The sequence below is a fragment of the Eschrichtius robustus genome, chromosome X (assembly GCF_028021215.1).
Source record: "Eschrichtius robustus isolate mEscRob2 chromosome X, mEscRob2.pri, whole genome shotgun sequence".
NCBI lineage: Eukaryota > Metazoa > Chordata > Mammalia > Artiodactyla > Eschrichtiidae > Eschrichtius > Eschrichtius robustus.
This window is the reverse complement of record NC_090845.1, coordinates 102,733,205-102,756,636: the sequence shown is the minus strand read 5'-3', so window position 1 is coordinate 102,756,636 and position 23,432 is coordinate 102,733,205.

Below are 23,432 nucleotides of genomic sequence, written 5' to 3'. Positions count from 1 at the left end.
CAGTTGCTCCGCGGCATGTGGGATCTTCCCAGACCAGGGCTCAAATCCGTGTCCCCTGCATTGGCAGGCAGATTCTCAACCACTGCGCCACCAGGGAAGCCCCTATCAATAACTTTATGTTCCACCAAATAAGCAACAGCTGAAAGCTGGAGGGCCAATACAAAATTGTAACAAAGAGTCAAATTTTGAGCTTCTGCTATTCTATGTAGATGTTTATAAATCTATAATAAAAAGAAATATCAGAAAGTCAAAATTCTTTTTTTATTTATAAATACCATGTTTTGTTGAGAAAGAAATCATTCTTCATGGAATTCCAGAAGATAAATTTTGGACATTAAAAATCTGGAGGACACAGAATCTAGCATTTATGTCATAAACCATACAGCTCAAGACAACACAGACATAGTTTTCTCCTTGCCTGCCCTAAGGAGATAAAAGTCCAATCAGATATCAAGAGGAGGAAATTCAAAGAAAACATGACTACAGCTTAGAAACTGACTTCATGAATAAAAGACCACGTTTTACCCCTCAGCTGATCTGGAAGTAGAGCTGAAGGGTATCAGGTATAGAGAGAGAAAAAGAAAGGAAACCCTACTAACATTTTCACTTATCAAAACTTATTATATTATAGTAATTATAGTAATTAAATTGATATTATATCAGAAGTAAGCACACAGATTTTTATTTTTTAAAGTTCTTTTCTATCCCAAATATAGTGTTATTTCTTTTTTTTTAATAAATTTATTTTATTTATTTATTTTTGGCTGCGTTGGGTCCTCCTTGCTGCATGCAGGCTTTCTCTAGTTGTGGCAAGCGGGGGCTACTCTTTGTTGCGGTGCGCGGGCTGCTGATTGCAGTGGCTTCTCTTGTTATGGAGCACAGTCTCTAGGTGCTCAGGCTTCAGTAGTTGTGGCACACGGACTCCATAGTTGTGGCTCACGGACTCTAGAGCACAGGCTCAGTAGTTGTGGCGCACGGGCTTAGTAGCTCCATGGCATGTGGGATCTTCCCGGAAGAGGGCTCAAGCACTCAAACCCGTGTTGCCTGCATTGGCAGGTGGATTCTTAACCACTGTGCCACCAGGGAAGTCCAAACACACAGATTTTTAAATTAACAGTCTAGAAACTGTCACATGGAACTAAGGATATACAGTGTTGACACTAATATTTATTTAGAGGAAAAGGACTATTCTATAAGCAGTATTTAAATCATTGATTTCAGATGGAAACATAATGTGATTCTGTCCCTCTTATCAAACATACAAACATACACACACACACACACAGACACAATTCCAGATATATTAAAGTCTTATACATGGGGAAAACAAAAAACAACACTTTAAAATATTGGTCTTCTTCAGGATTCTGTTCTTTGATTTCTTTGTACTCTATATAGAACCCATGTATAAGCAGAAGGCAATGATCCAGAAAAGGGGGTTGAAAAGGAATTAATAGAGATAAAGAGAAAGTTTGCCCATGAAGCCCAGAGAAGAGCTTCTAAAAGAGGGAAATTGTGTAATAGAATAAAATAATCAGAAAATACTCAACACACCCCTTGAGCTAGTATGCCTCACAGCCTTAACTATATGTATCCTTTATAAATTTTAAATGTTTGATTCATACAAGGTACTAGGTGGAAGCATAAGCTGAACAATGTTAGTAAAATATTAGCTCACAATTACACAACTAGGAACATCCTGGGTCATAGTAAGTTCTCTATAGATTCAATGATAGTCCAATACAGGATTTTATGCCTAGTGGGTGTGCTAGAACAGAGCACAGCAGGTAATAATATGACAGAGAAAAGTGTGACAAAACAAAGAACTGTGAAGGTAAGAGAAAAGATCATAGATATATAGGAAATATACTTAACATATAGATGATTGTATTCCCTGAAGAACAGACCAAAATAAAGTGATGAAAAATCAATAAAAATATATAATAGAAAATGAAACATTCTTGTGTTAAAAGAATTGAATGTTCATTTATAAGTGCTCATCTAGCAAGCAAAATAAATGAAAAGAGATCTACCTAGTAAAACTCAGTTTAAAAGTGTTAAGAGAACTGTGGGAAATAATCCAGCATACAAACATAGACATTATGGCTGTCCTAGAAAGAGATGAGAAAGAGAAGAAGCAGAAAGAATATTTGAAGAAATAATGGCTGAAAACTTCCTAAATTTGATAAAAGACATGAATCTACACAACCAAGAAGCTCTATGAACTCCACAAATGACAAAGGCAAAAATATCCATAGTGAATACATGGAAAATCCTAAAGACACCACAAGAAAACTACTAGAGCTCATCTATGAATTTAGTAAAGTTGCAGGATACGAAATTAATATACAGAAATCTGTTGCATTTCTATACACTAACAATGAAATATCAGAAAGAGAAATTAAGGAAACAATCCCACTTACTATTGCATCAAAAAGAATAAAATACCTAGAAATAAACCAACCTAAGCAGGTAAAAAACCTGTACGCTAAAAACTATGACACTGATGAAAGAAATCGAAGATGACACAACAGATGGAAAGATATACCGTGTTCTTCAATTGGAAGAATTAATATTGTTAAAATGAGCACATTACCCAAGGCAATCTACAAACTCAATACAATCCCTATCAAAATACCAATGGCATTTTTCACAGAACTAAAACAAATAATTTTAAAGTTTGTATGGAAACACAAAAGACCCTGAATAGCCAAAACAATCTTGAGAAAGAACAGAGCTGGAGGAATCATGCTCCCTGACTTCAGACTATAGTTCAAAGCTATGGTAATCAAAACAGTATGGTGGGACTTCTGTGGTGGGGCAGTGGATAAGACTCCATACTCCCAATTCAGGGGGCATGGGTTCAATCCCTGGTCAGGGAACTAGATCTCACATGCATGTGGCAACTAAGAGTTCGCAGGCCACAACTAAGGAGCCCTGGAGCCGCAACTAAGGAGCCCGCAACTAAGGAGCCCACGTTCTGCAACTAAGACCCAGGGCAACCAAAAAAAAAAAAAAAAAAAACACTATGGTACTGGCACAAAAACAGACACATGGATCAATGGAACAGGATAGAAAGCCCAGAAAGAAACCCAAGCACTTATGGTCAATCAATCTACAACAAACAGATTGTTGGTGAGAATAGATAGAGGTGAGAATATACAATAGAGAAAAGACAGTCTCTTCAATAAGTGGTGCTGGGAAAACTGGACAGCTACACCTGAAAAAAGGAAATTAGAACATTCTCTAACACCATATACAAAAATAAACTCAAAAGGACTATAGATCTAAATGTAAGACAGGAAACCACAAAATTTCTTGAAGACAACATAGGCAGAACACTCTGACATAAACTGGAGCAATATTTTTTTGATCTGTCTCCTAAAGCAAAGGAAATAAAAGCAAAAACAAACAAATGGGACCTAATTAAACTCTAAAGCTTTTGCACAGCAAATGAAACCACTGACACAATGAAAAGACAAACTACTGAGTGGGAGAAAATATTTGCAAATGATATGACTGATAAGGGATTAATATCCAAAATACACAAACAGCTCATACAACTCAACAACACAAAAACAAACAACCTGATTAAAAAATCAGCAGAAGACCTGAATAGACATTCTTCCAAAGAGGAAATGCAGATGGCTAACAGGCACATGAAAAGATGCTCAACATCACTAATCGTCAGAAAAATGCAAATCAAAATCATGAAATATCACCTCATACCTGTCAGAATGGCTATCAACAAAAAGAACACACAGAGCGTGGGGTCAGGCTATGCCCTTCCAGACCTTGCCCGCTTGCTGACAGATGCAGACCAGTAGCTGGAGAAACCGGGGCCCCGCAGGAACCGACTTGGCCCAGCGGCGGACCATCTCCAGTACCAAGTCTATCGAGAGATTATGCATTCTGTCCAGTCAATGCCATGGATAAGCATCTCCACCGTCTCAGAGTTCCTGCTAGAGGTGAGAGGTTACAGCAAACTATATGACAGCATAGAGGAGTTTCCATATGTATTCCTGAGGGAATAAGAATCTTATTGATCTTCTTTAAAGAAGCAACTTCTGCAGAGGGCAGACAGCAGAAGCAAGAAATACAATCCTGCAGCCTGTGGAACAAAAACCACATTCACAGAAAGATAGACAACATGAAAAGGCAGAGGGCTATGTACCAGATGAAGGAACAAGATAAAACCCCATAAAAACAACTAAATGAAGTGGAGATAGGTAACCTTCCAGAAAAAAAATTCAGAATAATGATAGTGAAGATGATCCAGGACCTCGGAAAAAGAATGGAGGCAAAGATCGAGAAGATGCAAGAAATGTTTAACAAAGACCTAGAAGAAATAAAGAACAAACAAACAGAGATGAACAACACAATAACTGAAATGAAAACTACACTATAAGGAATCAATAGCAGAATAACTGAGGCAGAAGAACGGATAAGTGACCTGGAAGATAAAATAGTGGAAATGACTACCGCAGAGCAGAATAAAGAAAAAAGAATGAAAAGAATTGAGGACAGTCTCAGAGACTTCTGGGACAACATTAAACACACCAACATTCGAATTATAAGGGTCCCAGAAGAAGAAGAGAGAGAGAAAGGACCTGAGAAAATATTTGAAGAGATTACAGTTGAAAACTTCCCTAACATGGGAAAGGAAACAGCCGCCCAAGTCCAGGAAGCATAGAGAGTTCCATACAGGATAAACCCAAGGAGAAACACACCGAGACACATAGTATTAAAACTGGCAAAAATTAAAGACAAAGAAAAATTATTAAAAGCAACAAGGGAAAAACGACAAATAACATACAATGGAACTCTCATAAGGTTAACAGCTGATTTCTCAGCAGAAACTCTACAAGCCAGAAGGGAGTGGCATGATATACTTAAAGTGATGAAAGGGAAGAACCTACAACCAAGATTACTCTACCCGGCAAGGATCTCATTCAGATTCGATGGAGAAATCAAAAGCTTTACAGACAAGCAAAAGCTAAGAGAATTCAGCACCACTAAACCAGCTCTACAACAAATACTAAAGGAACTTCTCTAAGTGGGAAACACAAGAGAAGAAAAGGAACTACAAAAACAAACCCAAAACAATTAAGAAAATGGTCATAGGAACATAAATATCAATAATTACCCTAAACGTGAATGGATTAAATGCTCCCACCAAAAGCCACAGGCTTGCTGAATGGATACAAAAACAAGACCCATATATATGCTGTCTACAAGATACCCACTTCAGACCTAGGGACACATTCAGACTGAAAGTGAGGGGATGGAAAAAGATATTCCATGCAAATGGAAATCAAAAGAAAGCTGGAGTAGCAATACTCATATCAGATAAAATAGACTTTAAAATAAAGAATGTTACAAGAGACAAGGAACGACAACACATAATGATCAGGGGATCAATCCAAGAAGAAGATATAACAATTATAAATATATATGCACCCAACATAGGAGCACCTCAATACATAAGGCAACTGCTAACAGCTATAAAAGAGGAAATCGACAGTAACACAATAATAGTGGGGGACTTTAACACCTCACTTACACCAATGCACAGATCATCCAAAATGAAAATAATTAAGGAAGGAGAAGCTTTAAATGACACAATAGACCAGATAGATTTAATTGATATTTATAGGACATTCCATCCAAAAACAGCAGATTACAATTTCTTCTCAAGTGCGCATGGAACATTCTCTAGGATAGATCACATCTTGGGTCACAAATCAAGCCTCAGTAAATTTAAGAAAATTGAAATCATATCAGGCATCTTTTCTGACCACAACGCTATGAGATTAGAAATGAATTACAGGGAAAAAAACGTAAAAACACCAACACATGGAGGCTAAACAATACGTTACTAAATAACCAAGAGATCACTGAAGAAATCAAAGAGGAAATCAAAAAATACCTAGAGACAAATGACAATGAAAACACGACGATCCAAAACCTATGGGATGCAGCAAAAGCAGTTCTAAGAGGGAAGTTTATAGCTATACAAGCCTACCTAAAGAAACAAGAAAAATCTCAAGTAAACAATCTAACCTTACACCTAAAGGAACTAGAGAAAGAAGAACAAATAACACCCAAAGTTAGCAGAAGGAAAGAAATCATAAAGATTAGAGCGGAAATAAATGAAATAGAAACAAAGAAAACAATAGCAAAGATCAATAAAACTAAAAGCTGGTTCTTTGAGAAGATAAACAAAATTGATAAACCATTAGCCAGACTCATCAAGAAAAAGAGGCAGAGAACTCAAATCAAGAAAATTAGAAATGAAAAACAAGAAGTTACAACAGACACCGCAGAAATACAAAGCATCCTAACAGACTACTACAGGCAACTGTATGCCAATAAACTGGACAGCCTGGAAGAAATGGACAAATTCTTAGAAAGGTATAACCTTCCAAGACTGAACCAGGAAGAAACAGAAAATATGAACAGACCAATCACAAGTAATGAAATTGAAAATGTGATTAAAAATCCTCCAACAAACAAAAGTCCAGGACCAAATGGCTTCACAGGTGAATTCTATCAAACATTTAGAGAAGAGCTAACACCCATCCTTCTCAAACTCTTCCAAAAAATTCCAGAGGAAGGAACACTCCCAAACTCATTCTATGAGGCCACCATCACCCTGATACCAAAACCAGACAAGGATACTACAAAAAAAGAAAATTACAGACCAATATCACTGATGAATATAAATGCAAAAATCCTCAACAAAATACTAGCAAACAGAATCCAACAACACATTAAAAGGATCATACACCACGATCAAGTGGGATTTATCCCAGGGATGCAAGGATTCTTCAATATACGCAAATCAATCAATGTGATACACCATATTAACAAACTGAAGAATAAAATCCATATGATCATCTCAGTAGATGCAGAAAAAGCTTTTGGCAAAATTCAACACCCATTTATGATAAAAACTCTCCAGAAAGTGGGCACAGAGGGAACTTACCTCAATATAATAAAGGCCATATACAACAAACCCACAGCAAACACCATTCTCAATGGTGAAAAACTGAAAGCATTTCCTCTAAGATCAGGAACGAGACAAGGATGTCCACTCTCACCACTATTATTCAACATAGTTTTGGAAGTCCTAGCCATGGCAATCAGAGAGGAAAAAGAAATAAAAGGAATACAAATCAGAAAAGAAGAAGTAAAACTGTCACTGTTTGCAGATGACATGATACTATACATAGAGAATCCCAAAATGCCACCAGAAAACTACTAGAGCTAATCAATGAATTTGGTAAAGTTGCAGGATACAAAATTAATGCACAGAAATCTCTTGCATTCCTATACACTAATGATGAAAAATCTGAAAGAGAAATTATGGAAACACTCCCATTTACGACTGCAACAAAAAGAATAAAATACCTAGGAATAAACCTACCTAGGGAGACAAAAGACCTGTATGCAGAAAACAATAAGACACTGAAAAAAGAAATTAAAGATGATACCAACAAATGGAGAGATATACCATGTTCTTGGATTGGAAGAATCAATATTGTGAAAATGACTATACTACCCAAAGCAATCTACAGATTCAATGCAATCCCTATCAAATTACCAATGGCATTTTTTATGGAACTAGAACAAAAAATCTTAAAATTTGTATGGAGACACAAAATACCCCGAATAGCTAAAGCAGTCTTGAGGGAAAAAAACGGAGCTGGAGGAATAGACTCCCTGACTTCAGACTATACTACAAAGCTACAGTAATCAAGACAATATGGTACTGGCACAAAAAGAGAAACATAGATCAATGGAACAAGATAGAAAGCCCAGAGATAAACCCACGCACCTATGGTCCACTAATCTATGACAAAGGAGGCAAAGATATACAATGGAGAAAAGACAGTCTCTTCAATAAGTGGTGCTGGGAAAACTGGACAGCTACATGTAAAAGAATGAAATTAGAATACTCCCTAACACCATACACAAAAATAAACTCAAAATGGATTTGAGACCTAAATGTAAGACTGGACACTATAAAACTCTTAGAGGAAAACATAGGAAGAACATTCTTTGACATAAATCACAGCAAGATCTTTTTTGATCCACCTCCTAGAGTAATGGAAATAAAAACAAAAATAAACAAATGGGACCTAATGAAACTTCAAAGCTTTGGCACAGCAAAGGAAACCATAAACAAGACAAAAAGACAACCCTCAGAATGGGAGAAAATATTTGCAAATGAATCAACAGACAAAGGATTAATCTCCAAAATATATAAACAGCTCATGCAGCTCAATATTAAAGAAACAAACAACCCAATCCAAAAATGGGCAGAAGACCTAAATAGACATTTCTCCAAAGAAGACATACAGATGGCCAAGAAGCACATGACAAGCTGCTCAATATCACTAATTATTAGAGAAATGCAAATCAAAACTACAATGAGGTATCACCGCACACCAGTTAGAATGGGCATCATCAGAAAATCTACAAACAACAAATGCTGGAGAGGGTGTGGAGAAAAGGGAACCCTCTTGCCCTGCTGGTGGGAATGTAAATTGATACAGCCTCTATGGAGAACAGCATGGAGGTTCCTTAAAAAACTAAAAATAGAATTACCATATGATCCAGCAATCCCACTCCTGGGCATATACCCAGAGAAAATCATAATTCAGAAAGACACATGCACCCCAGTGTTCCTTGCAGCACTATTTACAATAGCCAGGTCATGGAAGCAACGTAAACACCCATCGACAGATGAATGGATAAAGAAGATGTGTTACATATATACAATGGAATATTACTCAGCCATAAAAAGGAACGAAATTGGGTCATTTTTTGAGACGTGGATGGATCTAGAGACTGTCGTACAGAGTGAAGTAAGTCAGAAAGAGAAAAACAAATATCGTATATTAACGCATATACGTGGATCCCTGAAAAATGGTACAGATGAACTGGTCTGCAGGGCAGAAATTGAGACACAGATGTAGAGAACAAACGTATGGACACCAAGCGGGGAAAGCGGCGGGGTGGTGGGGGTGGTGGTGTGAATAATTTGGCGACTGGGATTGACGTGTATACACTGATGTGTATAAAACTGATGACTAATAAGAACCTGCTGTATAAAAAAAAAAAAAAAGAAGAACACAAATAACAAACTCTGGTTAGGATTTGGAGAAAAGGAACCCTCGTACACTGTGGGAATGTGAATTGGTGCAGGCACTGTGGAAAACAGTATGGTGGTTTCTCAAAAAATTAAAAATAGAACTACCATATGACCCAGCAATTCCACTTCTGGGTATATATCCGAAAAAACCGAAAACACTAATTTGAAAAGATATATGTACCCCAATGCTCATAGCCACATTATTTACAATTGCCAAGACATAGACACAACCTACGTGCCCATAACAGATAAGTAGATAAAAGAAGATGTGGTATATATATATACAGTGGAATACTACTCAGCCATAAAAAAGCATGAAATTTTGCCATTTTCAACAACATGAATAGAATTGGAGGGTATTATGCTAAATGAAATCAGTCAGACAGAGAAAGATAAATACTGTATGATGTCACTTAAATGTGGAAAATAAAAAAGGCAAGAAACTAGTGAATATAACAAAACAGAAACAGACTCACAGTTATAGAGAACAAGCTAGTGGTTACAAGTGGAGAGATGCAAGCAGGGAGGGACAACATAGGGGTAGGGGATTAAGAGTAGAAACTATTATGTATAAAATAAGCTACAAGAATATATTGTACTACACAGAGAATATAGCCAATATTTTATAAAAACTGTAAATGGGGTATAACCTTTAAAAATTGTGAATCACTATATCGTACACCTGTAACTTATATAATATCAACTATACTTCAATTAAAAAAAAAAAAAGATCCATAATGAGACACATTATATCCAAACTGTAAAGACAAAGAGAATCCTGAAAAGCGGCAAGAGATAAGTGACTCATCATACAAAAGGAATTCTCAATGACATCATCAGCAGATTTCTCAGCAGCATCCATGGAAGCCAGAAGGCAGTGGAATGACATATATAAAATGATGAAAAAAGTTGTCAAAAAAAGAATTCTATAACTAGCAAAACTATCCTTCAACATATATACACTACCAAATGTAAAATAGATAGCTAGTGGGAAGCAACCGCATAGCACAGGGAGATCAGCTCGGTGCTTTGTGACCACCTAGAGGGGTGGGATAGGGAAGGCGGGAGGGAGGGAGACACAAGAGGGAGGAGATACGGGGATATATGTATATGTATCGCTGATTCACTTCGTTATACAGCAGCAACTAACACAACATTGTAAAGCAATTATACTCGAATAAAGATGTTTTAAAAAAAACCTATCCTTCAAAAAAAAGGAGAAATTAAGACATTCCTAGATAAAAACTGAGAGAGCGCATTGCTACTACACATGCCCTATAAAAAATACAAAAGAGATTCCTTCAGGTGGAAATGAAAGGAATCTAGATGGTAATGTGAAGCCATGTGGAAAAATAAAGAACACTGGTAAAGGTAAGTAGTATATAAATACAAAAGCTAGTACTATAGTATGCTTGTAACTCCTCTTTTTTACCCTGTATGATTTAAAAGAAAAATGAGTAACACAATCATTACAGATCAATGTTATTGGACACACGATGTATAAAAATGTACTGTAGGAGCAAAATGGTGGCATAGGAATTTCTACCTCTCAACATACCACTCACCCCACAAGAAATATCAATTTGAACAACTATCTGTGCATAAAAATACCTTCACAAGAGCAAACGATTTCAGGTGAGAGATTATAGCACCTGAGTGAAACACAGAAATAAAAAAGGACATACTGAGAAGCATAGAAAAGATAGAGTCACACTATCCCCATTACCCTCCCCCAAGCCTGGGCAGCCCAGAGTGGAGAGACACTTTGTCTATGGGAAAAGCACAGTAACATGAAACCTGACGTTAAGAACCAAAGATCTTAGAGTGAGCCCACACCAGCGCCAGACCAATTCCCACAGCCCTAGGTGGCTGCCTGTGGGCTCACACGAACCTAGGTCCCCAATCACCCTCCAGCAAGCCCAAGCAGTGTCCTAAGCACCAGGCTTCTGGTGGGCTCACATGAACCCAGACTCTGGCTTACCCTAGCACCTACCTACTCCAGCAACCCCAGGCACCTCCCAAACCCCAGGCAGCTGACATGCTGACGTGACAAGGCTTCCTGTGGGCTCCCAGAAACTCAGGCCCCTGTCTCACTCCACATCTGCCAACTCTAGGAGCCATAGGCAACTCCACTGACACTAGGCTCCTGGTGAGCTCCAGTGACCCCCAAGCTTACAGCTCACCCCAGCACCCACCAGCTCCACTGGTCCCAGCTTCCACAGCACCAGTATTTTGGTAAGCTCCTGCGAACAGAGGCCCCTATCTCATCCCAGTGCCTGCCCACTCCAACAGCCCCACGTGGTATCTTTAACAACAGGCTGCCAGTGGGTTCCTGTGAATCCAGGCCTCCAGCTCACCTCAATGCCTGCCAGCTCTCATGGACCCAGGTGGCTTCCACAGCACCAGACTTCCATCATTCTCCCAAGAATCCAAGCATCTATCTTACCCTAGTACCTGACCACTCCAGCAGCCCCAGGAGGCTCCTGCAACCTCAGGCAATTCCAGTAGCACCAGGTTCCAGGTGGGCTCCCTCAAATCCAGGTCCCTGGGTCACCTCAGCTCCTCCCACTCCAATGGCCACAGGCAGCTCCCACAGCTCCAGGCAACTTTCTTGGATCCAAGCTCTCAGAGAACCCCTGCAAACCCAAACGCCCAGCACACCCAGGCACTGGCCAGCTCTAACAACCCCGGTGGCTCAGTGACCCCAGGTAGCTTCTGTGGCTCCATTCTCTAGGATGGCTATAATCAAAAATATATAAAATAACAAGTGTTGACAGGATGTAGAGAAATTGGAAACATTGTACAACTCTGGTAGGAATGTAAAGTAATGCAGTCACTGTGGAAAACAGTGTGATGGTTTCTCAAAGAGTTCAGTTACCATATGACTTAGCAAGTCCACCCCTAAATATATACCCAAATCAATTAAAAATATGTATTAAAACAAATCCTTACACACAAATGTTCATAGCAGCACTACTCATAATAGCCAAAATGTAGAAACAACCCAAATGTCCATCAATGGATGTACAGATAAACAAAAATGTGGTAGATACATACTATGTAATATTATTCAGTAATAAAAAGGAACTATGTACCAATACATGCTATAATGTAGATGAACCTTGAATGCATTATGTGAAGTTAAAGAAGCCAGACACAATGGATCTCATTTTGTATTATTTCATCTGTATGTAATATACAGAATAGATAATCCCAAAGAGGCAGAAAGTGGGTTAGCGATTGCCAGTGATTGCTGGGAGGATGGGGGAATGGGGAGTGACTACTTAATTGGTATAGAGTTTGTCTTTTTGGGTGATGAAAATATTTTGGAACTTGATAGAGATGGTGGCTGCACATTTTCAGTGAACAAAATGCCACATAATTGTATACATTTTAAATGTTTAATTTCATGTTATGTGAATTGCACCTCAAAAAATTTTTTGAAATGACATTGAAACCAATATCCATAGAAGGAAAGATGGAACTTTTGGTCTTATCCTGCTAAAACAAACAAACAAGATCAATATTCTCCAGCAGACTTTAACAGGTTGATACAGTGTCAAAACATAATGTTAAAAATTTCCAGAATGCAATCCAAAATTATGTGATATACAACAAAAGGGGAGTAGAAGATGTGATCAATTCTCAAGGGAAAAGGCTATGTAAAGAAGCCAAGACACAGACTACTCATGATGTAATTAACGAAGACTTCAAATCAGCTATTATAAGCATTCTTCATGACATAAATGTGAACATTCTTGAAATCAATGAAAAATAAATAAATAAAACTTCTCAGTAGAGAAATAAAAACTATAAAAATAAACTGAAATTTCAGAATAGTAAAATACAATCTTTGAAATAAAATTTCACTACATGAGTTCAATAGCATAGTGAAGATGACAGAGGGAAAAGTAGGTGAACTTGAAAATATATCCATAAAATTTATCCTATCTGGACAACACAGAGAAAGACAACTGAAAAAATGGAGAGAGCTTCAGACCTATGGGACGATATCAAAATGTCCAACATTCATGTCATTGGATTCCCAGAAAGAGAAGAGAAAAAGAATGGTACAGAATAAATATTTGAAGAAATCATGTCTGAAAACTTCCCACACTTTTTTGAAGACATAAATTACAGATTTGAGAAGTTTAATGGACCTCAAAATGGATAAACTCCAAAGAAAGAAGTTCCTTACATATAATAATCAAATTTCTGAAACCAAAATTAATTTTTAAAAATCATTGAAAGCAGCCAGAGAAAAATTAAACATTACATATATGGAAATGAGGATTTGAGTTACTGTGGACTTCTCACCAGCCATCACAGAGACCAGAAGACAATAGAAAAACACTTTCAAAGTGCTAAGAGAAAAGAAATGTCAACCCAGGATTCTATATTCAGTCAAAATACCCTTCAGAAGTAAATGTATAATAAAGGCATTCTCAAATAAAGGAAAACTAAAGGAATTTATTGCCAGCAGACACACTTTAGAAGAAAAGCTAAAGAAATTTGAAGGCTGACAGAAAATGACACCAAAAGGAAATTGTAACTTTAGGAATAAAGAAAGAAAAAGAAAAACTGTAAATTTCTTTTAAAAATATAGTAGCCTACTTTTTTTACAATATGTATGACAGTTAAAAGCAAAAAGTATAACACTGTCCAGTTTGGTTTTCAATGTATTTGAATATAACATTTTAAAATTATAACAAATGGGAGTGGGTGAAGGAACCTAGACAGTAAGATTGCTGCATTTCACATCAAGAGGTAAAATATTTTAACTATACTGTGAAAAGTTGTATTGTACTAACAAGAGCAATGACTAAAGAAATGTACAAATATATAGCCAAAATCCAATTAATAAATTAATGTGGAAAACTAATAAATATTCTAATAATCTAAAAGAGAGCAGGAAAAATTTAACAAAGGACCAAAAAGTAAAAGGGATCAACAGAGAACAAATACTAAAATGATAGACCGAAATCCAAACATACCAATAATTACATTAAATGTAAACGATTTAAAGACACCAATTAAAAGACAAAGATTGTCCATTTGGATTTTTTTTTAAAAAACAAGACTTTATACAACACTGTCTGCAAAACTCAATTTAAATATTATGATATAGATAAATTAAAAGTAAAATGAAAGGGCAAATGTACCCTGTAAAAACTAAACAAATTAAAGCTGGATGGGGTATTTTAATATTGGTTAAACTAGTCATCTGAACAAGAAAATTAACCAAGGATAAAGAGGGACATTTCATCATAATAAAAGGGTCAGTTCACCAAGATACATAACAATCCTAAATGTGTAAAGAACCTAAAAACAAAGCTTCAAAACACATGAAGCAAAAACTGATCAAATGGAAAAGAAAAACATAAAAATTACAAATATACTTGGAAATATCATGCTCTTATTTCATTAATCTATGAAACATGTGGAAAGAAAATCAGCAAGGACACAGAACATCTGACAAATGCTATCAACCAATTTGATATAACTGACATTTTTAGAACACTCAAACCAACAACCCAAGAGTAAGCATTACTTTCAAATACACATGGGTCATTCACCAATGTAGATCATATTATGGGCCATCAAAAAAAGCTTTAAAAAATAAAAGAATTGAAATCATATGAAGTATGTTATTTGACTATAACTGAATTTTAATAAACTCAATAACAGAAAGATATCTGGAAAAATTCAAACATTTGGAAATTAAACAATACAGTTCTAAATAAACAATGGATCAATAAAAATATCTCAAGGAAAAATAGAAAATGTTTTTAGCTGAATAAACAAGAAAATCTGGGTATCAAGATATGTGGAATTCACCTGAAGCTGTGATTAGATTGAAATGTATAGCATTAAAAGCTTATATTAGCTCATATTAGAAAAGAGAAAATGTCTCAAATCAATTATCTAGAAAAAGAAAACCAAATTCAACCCAAAGTAAGTAGATGTCAGGAAATTGTAAATATAAGAGCAGAAATTGATGAAGTTAAAAAAGGAAAAAACAAGATAGAAAGTCAATCAAACCGAAAGCTGGCTCTTTCAAAAGATCAATAAAATTGATAAATGTCTAGCGTGACTGACCAAGACAAAAAGAGACAAGATACAAATTGATAGCAGGAATGATAGAGGAGCTATCACTCCAGGTCTGACAAACATTAAAAGGATAATAAGCGAATATTATCAGCATAAGTTGAACACATAGGTGAAATTGACAAATTCTGTGAAAGAGACATACTACCAAAACTCCTTCAGAAATAAATACACTGAATATTCCTATATCTATTAAGAATATTGAATTCATATTTTAAAACATTCCAACAAACAAAACTTCAAGCCAGGATGCTTTAACATGTGACTTCCAGTAAATCTTTAAATCAAATCACAATAAGACACCACTCCACATCCACTAGAATGGTTATAATTAAAAGGAAAAAAACACAGTAACAAGTAAGTGCTGGTGAGGATACAGATCAAAGGAAACTCTCATACATTGCTGGTGGGAATGTAAAATAGTATACAGTCAGCCCTCCATATTCCCGATGCAAAACCCACTGATTCAAAGGGCCAACTGTACTACATCATTTTATACAAGGGACTAGAGTATATCTGGATTTTGGTGTCCACATGGGTCCTGGAACCAGTCCCCCATGAATACCAGATGGATGACTGTAATCACTCTACCAGATAGTTTGGTAGCTTCATATGATCCAGCTATTACACTCCTAGATATTTACCCAAGAGACATGAAAACTTATGTTCACAAAAACCTTTACATGAATATTTATAACAGCCTTATTCATATTCACCAAAACTGAAAAAAATCCAAATGTACTTCAAGTGGTGAATGGACTACCAGGCTGTGGTATATCCATACAATGGAATACCACTCAGTAGTAAATAGTAGCAAAATACTGATACATTCAACAACAGGAATGAAAGCTAAATTCACTGTGCTAAGTGAAAGAAACTGGACTCATAAGGCTATATATTGTATGCCTTCATTTATATGACATCCTGGAAAAGGAAATACTATAAGGACAGAACAGTTAGTGTTAGGGAAAAGATCTACGAATGAGCTCCACAAGGAAATTTGGTGGGTGGGTTATAGAACTGTTCTGCAGCTTGGTTGTGGTGGTAGTGACATAACTCTATTTTTCAATACTCACAGAACTTTATACAAAATGGAGCAAACTTTACTGTACATGATTTTTAAAATAAATTTTTAAGAAGGGATAGGGAACATAACCAACTGCAAAAAATCAACCTATTTTTGTACCCTGATTTAAACAAATTATACAAAAACTATGAGCAATCAGGGAAATTTGAATACTCACTAGATATTGCATGATATTAAGGAATTAGTGCTATTTTTAAAGTGTGATTATGGTATTGTAGTTATGTTTTATTGTAGCTCTTTTCTTTTAGAAATATTGAAAGTTACACAGATTAAATATGATATTGGAGATCTGTTTCAAAATAATGGAGGTGTGCTGAGTAGGTGAGGTTCAAATGAAACAAGACTGATTATAAGTTGATAGTTATTGAAGCTGGGGATGAATACATGGGTATTTATAATAATAGCCCCTCTACTTTTGTATCTGTTTGAATTGTTCCAAACTGTTCTAAATCTTTTAGAAAAAGATTTTCTAAAATTATGTTCAGCTTTTTAAGTATATGTTAATGTGTTGAAAACGTGGATAGGGATAGAAATTGTTCTTGATAAAAAGATGAGCAGACTGAGCAAGTTTTAAAAATAAGAAGAGAATCAGCAACTATATCCACATTTTGCTTGAGCTGATGGGTTATATGTAAATAACCAACATAAGGCTTTTTGCTCTGAAAGGAAGAGAGAAAATCCTCCAGCCAAAAAGGCAAAAAGGTAAATTATTATTGTGTAATAACAGCTTGGCAAACTGATAACTTTGATTGCTTGCCTGCAAGAAGGGGAACTAGGTAGCTGGTTGGGGCACAGAGGTAATAGAGAATTTTTCACTATATAGTCTTTTGTGACTTTTGAACTTTCAACTATAAGAATGTATTACTTATTTAAAATTAAGTAAAATGTCAAAAATAAAGAGCAAAAGAAAAGTGGTAGACAGGAGACACTGTGGTGGAGTAAATTAAAATATGCTAATATTCTCATCTTATATAGAAGAATGTAATAGAAAATGTTTTATTCTTAATATTGACATTTAAGAATTATAGATACAAATATGGTGTTACTGTTTTAAATAGCAATAAGCACTATTATACATAATAATATACAGGAAACAAAGAAACAAAAAGATTAAGCACATAATAGAAAACTAAGATTTTTAAAAAGAGGAAAAAGAAACATCAAACAAAGCAAAATTTAAGAAACAAGACTAAATAAAATAATTATTAAAATAGAAGGAATTATTTAACTTCTTTATTGAAGTTGAAGAAACTCCGATTGGAACAAAACCATAAACCCAATGGAAAGATTTGTAAAAGAGATATACATAAAATAAAGTGAATTAGGATAAAACTGTATCTACATCTCCATCTTTATCTACATCTCCATCTATATCTATATCTATCAACAACCATACATACATAAAGATAAACCAGGAATATACAAATAAGCCAAATGAAACCTTTATCATATACTAAATATTAAATGTGTTTGGGGTATGTGGAAGGTTTTCTCTTTGGAAATCCTAATTGGAATTGTATTAAATATATACATCTGTATCTTTGGGGAGAGAATAGGCATCAGTGCAATATTGTCTTCCCATCCAGAAACACAGAATCTCTGCTTACTCACGTTTCTTTTAATGTACATCCATGGGAGGTCTAATACCTTTCCTCATAAAGGCCCCTGCACATTTCTTGCTATATTTTTTGCACTTGTGAATAGGATTTTTTCCCATTATATGTGCTAACTTATTATTGTAGGTATATAATCAAACTTAAATTTTGCCCTATATCTTGCAACTGGAAACTTTACTGAATTCTTTTTTTCCATTGATTTTTTTAGATGATTCTTTTTGTTTTACTAGGGAGCAATTTTACAATTGTAAATAGTGATAATTTTGTGTTCTTCTTCGTAATATGTATGTTTTCTTCTTCTTTTGTCACATTAGGTAGAATTTCCAGAATAATGAGAAAAAATAAAATGATGGTAGTGATAGATTTTAATGGAAATGTGTTTAATTTTCACCATCAGATAAAAAGTTAGGTATTGACTACAGAAAATTTTATCTTATTATGTAAGTGTACTTGTATTCCTAGCTGAGAATTTAGTTATTTGCTTGTTTAAATTCAGGAACAGATGGAATATTTTAATTGACTATCTTTTTAATATATTTTATAAAATTATGATGGATTTTATTAATAGATTTCCAAACTCTGAAACACCAATGCCCTTCATAAATATAATCTTCTCAGTCATAGTGTGTTACATTCTTACAATAACCCTGGAAACCATTAGATAAATCATTTGGGATTTTTCCATATATATATTCATAAAAAAGATTGGTATTTTTTTTGTTCTGCTATCTTTCTCAGACTTCACTAACAGGGTTATGCTAACATTGTAAGCATAAATTAAGAAGCTTTCAATTTCGTACTTAACCCTGAAATCGCTTATTTAGGACAAGAATTATTTGTTCCATGGAAGTTTGGGAGGGGTGCAGGAAAGACAAACCTCAGTCTTTTACGTACATCATAACTTGACAGCTTTTCAGTACCTTCAGTGTATTGTTCTTCTGTTCATGTTTTCCAGTGTTATTGAGCAAGCATTGATCATTTCTATTTTCTTGCAAAATTTTCAATTTCATCAAGGTTTTCAAATTTTAAAATCTTATATCCCAATAATAATTCCTAATCTTAGTAGTTTGTTTATTTCTTGACTTAATCTGCTTAAACTTTGTATGAGTATGTGTGTGTTTCCATGAAAATGGTTTCAGATTTTTTAAATTAATCCTACAACACTTCTGTTTTCTAATTTTAACATCCTTTCTCCTACATTCCATATATTTGTTTTGTTGTTCTTCTAACATCATGAGTTGAGTGCTATATTCATTTATTTTCTTTCTTATGCTGCTTGAATCATTTATAATTATGAATTTATGAGTTTGAATATATATATAACATATGGAGCTTAAGAAGAATAAGGATATCTAACATAGAAATATATAGACATAATTGAGAGAAAAAAGGTAATTTGTCTAAATATAAAGATATAGATATAGAACCATTCATGTGTACCCATATTAACATATAATACTACAGATTTTCTATGGCAGGATCTATAAATATTTGGAAGGATAATCACCAAATTTGTAAATGTGGTTACCTCTAGGGAGGGAGAATGGTCTCAGATTTTAGGATGATGCCAAAGGGACTTTAAGCTTACCTTTAACTTTTGAATTTTCATTACATGTATGATTAAAAATTAATTTTAATGTTAAAAAGTTATACATTGATCAATAAATTTTTTTTAATTTTAACAAAAATCCAACACCTTTCATGATAAAAAACACCCACAAAATTAGAAATAGAAGGGACCTTCCTAAACCTTATAAAGGGCTTGTGTCATACTCAAAGGTAAAAAACTGAAGTCAAATAAATTCAAATTAATACCAGCATTTTTGCTTACAAAATTAACATGTTTTTAAAGTGTAATATCTAAACTTGCAAGGGTGAGGGATGTACAGACACTTCAATACCTTGCTGGGGAAGTGGAAATTAATACAATCTTTCTCTTCTAATTATATCAGTTAAAATAATCAAACAATTTGGCCCATCAATTCCATTTCTGGAATTACCCTAAGGATAGAATTATAAACTTGTACAAAGATTTATGTACCTAGATATTTATTGCAGTATTATTTGTAATCATAAAATTTAGGAACCACCAAATATCTAAAATTGTAGATAGTTAAATATAGTACGCTCATATGATGCAGCCATATATAGCCACTAGAAAATAATGTTTCTGGAGACTTTTTAATGACATGTTAAAATATTTATGATGTATTCAGTGAAAAATTAGGTTTCTAAATAGTATGTATATTATCCCAATTTTATTTATTTATTTTTTTTACATAAACATTTAAGTACCCCCATTTTATTTTTATTTATTTATTTTTTAAAATTTATTTTTGGCTGTGTTGGGTCTTCATTGCAGCACACAGGCTTTCTCTAGTTGCGGCAAGTGAGGGCTCCTCTTCGTTGCAATGCATGGGCTTCCTGTTGTGGTGGCTTCTCTTGTTGCGGAGCATGGGCTCTGGGTGTGTGGGCTCAGTAGTTGTGGCGCATGAGCTCAGTAGTTGCAGCTCACAGGCCCTAGAGCCCAGGCTCAGTAGTTGTGGTGCACGGGCTTAGCTGCTCCGCAGCATGTGGGATCTTCCCAGACCAGGGATCGAACCCATGTCCCCTACATTGGCAGGTAGATTCTTAACTACTGTGCCACAAGGGAAGTCCCATATCCCAATTTTATTTAAGAGAGAGAGGAAGAGAAAGAGCACATACTTGTTAATACTTATTATCTTTAGAATTATATATTAATTTTTCTATTCTGCTTATTCTTCTATGTTTTTTAAATTGTACACAATGAACATGTATTAACGTTCCAATGAAAACAAATATGTTAGTTCTAAAAATCAAGTTCACCTAGAAGAACAAAAACAAAAAGTCTTAAAAATGTCCACACTCTTTGACACAACTGATCCAACAATAAAACATCTAAGAATGTGTTCCAATCAGAATTTAGGGGGCTTCCCCGGTGGCGCAGCGGTTGAGAATCTGCCTGCCAATGCAGGGGACACGGGTTCAAGCCCTGGTCTGGGAAGATCCCACATGCCACGGAGCAACTAGGCCCGTGAGCCAATTACTGAGCCTGCACGTCTGGAGCCTGTGCTCTGCAACAAGAGAGGCCGTGATAGTGAGAGGCCCACGCACCGCGATGAAGAGTGGCCCCCGCTCGCCGCAACTAGAGAAAGCCCTCGCACAGAAACGAAGACCCAACACAGCCATAAATTAATTAATTAATTAAAAAAAAAAAAAAGAATTTAGGACCTGTTTATCTAATCAGAGAAGACCACAATGATTTAGGTACAAAGTTGATTGTTACAGTATATTTTATAACAGGGAAATTTAGGAAATTAAGTTCTAACAACACAATATCAATTAAATTAATTATGGTCATCTTCTTGATAAATATCAAGGAATCTTTAAAAGTCATGTTGTAGAAAATATCTAATGCCATTGAAAAATATTCCTCTCATATAATTAAGTGAAAAATTAGGTTATGAACAATATGTAGAGAACAAAACCATTATTTTTTTTTAAAAAAAGTTCACATTCAATAAAGTTAGGTACCTAAATATGTATAAATGTGGAATGTTTTCAAGGTGAAACCACATTGGATTGGAAATGTAGGAAAAAATCAGTCTTATTTCCAGACCTGGCTGGCACATAGTAAGTACTCTAGATTTGTCAAATTACATTCTCTTCCATTCTCTTCCCCCCATTCCCATGTGCTATTACTTACAGACAACTATTGTTGGACGTTTCTTATCTATTTTTTCAGAGGATTTAAGAGCAAGTGTTGGGGGTAGCATTCCCTGAAGAGGTTTACCATATAAGAGATTCATTTATCATGGAATAAGGATTTCAGAGGGCAAATTAGAAAATATTGAAATGAGGTCAGCAACGGAAAATACACTGTAGGGTAAAAGGCACAGCATAGTGAAAAAGAGCTAGATATTTGCACTTGGAACAATGCTGACTAATAAGGATGAAACTTATGGTGGGACTGACTCATTCAAGTCGTAAGTTTCAATAGGATGAAGGCTGTCAAAGACCTGATGAGGCTGGTATATTGTCAACTTTGAATAGCATTCAAATAGAATGTTGCAAAGTTCTGGATTTTCCTCACTGTTAAGTGGCAGGTAGGATCAGACTGACTTTTAAAGGCAACCTTAGTATGTAAGAGGCCTCAGTTAAAACCTAGTGGAACTGTAGAATCTTGGAACATTTGAAAAAGAGACTGAGGATGAGATCCTGAAACAGGAAGATAAATAAGAGAAAATAATGTCACAAAGGACAAGGAAGAAGAATTTCAAGGAAAGAATGGTCAAATCTGTCAAAAACTACAGAAGTTAAGTAGGATTTAGGTTAAAATTAGGCCACTGAAATAAGGACAGCAAAACAATTTAGTAATATAGAATAAAAATTCAGAACTCCATAAATCTACTAAAATGGTGAATTCACAAGATATTAAAGTCAGAAAGATGTGTTTTGTGCTGTTTTTATGGTTTTCCTATCTTTTGAACCAAAGGCTTATCCAAAAGAGTAAATGCAATTGTCAAACTTTTATAGAGGTTTGAAATTATTTGTATTTTTAAGTGTGCTTAGTCTCATTTTTTCACTGAAGGTCAAACAAATAAAAGTCAGCCACTGACAAGGTTGAATTGTCCCATCTTGTAAGCAAACCTTTGCCTGGAATTTTACTTTGGCAAGCCAAAAGGTCTTCTTTTGCAGAGTCCTAGGTCCCCTTTCTAAAGAAAAGAGGGTCATCCTGAGTATATTCCTCCCACGGTCATTTATTTTCTCTCAAGCCAACTGGATGCTTCTCTGTCAGAGGGCTCCATATTTCCATCCAAAGGAATTATAAACACATTTTAGGGGTAAAGCAGATGTTGCTTTGTATAAATGCAGATGTTACTTTAAATCGATGTGCTTGTAACAATTATAACTTTCATCTGCATTCTTAAATTCTGGATTACAATTATTGAAAGTCCTATCAGAGATTACTTTATTCCTTTTATCATGGCCTTTCTACTTCTGCTGTTAATTTTACCATATCTCATCAAATGCTAAGATTTGGACTGATAGACTTTTTTATATGAAAAAAAGGATGACTCTTTAATCTTTAGCTAACAACGTTTATTGTCAACCCTGCAAAGATATTATATGCAGTGTTATATTATTAAGGATACAAATTATCCCTTGGTCCTCACACTTATTATATCTATCCTTTCTGAAGAGTTCAATCTCCAATCCTGCAATGACTTCAATTTTTTTTGCATGACATAAACTGTCCATCTTCATATTGTCATCCAGTCCTTATCTTCCTCTTTAGTCTCATCCTGGCCTCCAGAAGATGCACTGGCATCTTCTATCTCTACCAAATCAGGCTATTTAAAACTCCACAAATGTGATATTGTAAGCAGCTCTTTTGCCTCTTTCCTGTCTGCCTATTTCTGTTCCCCTTAAACCTTAA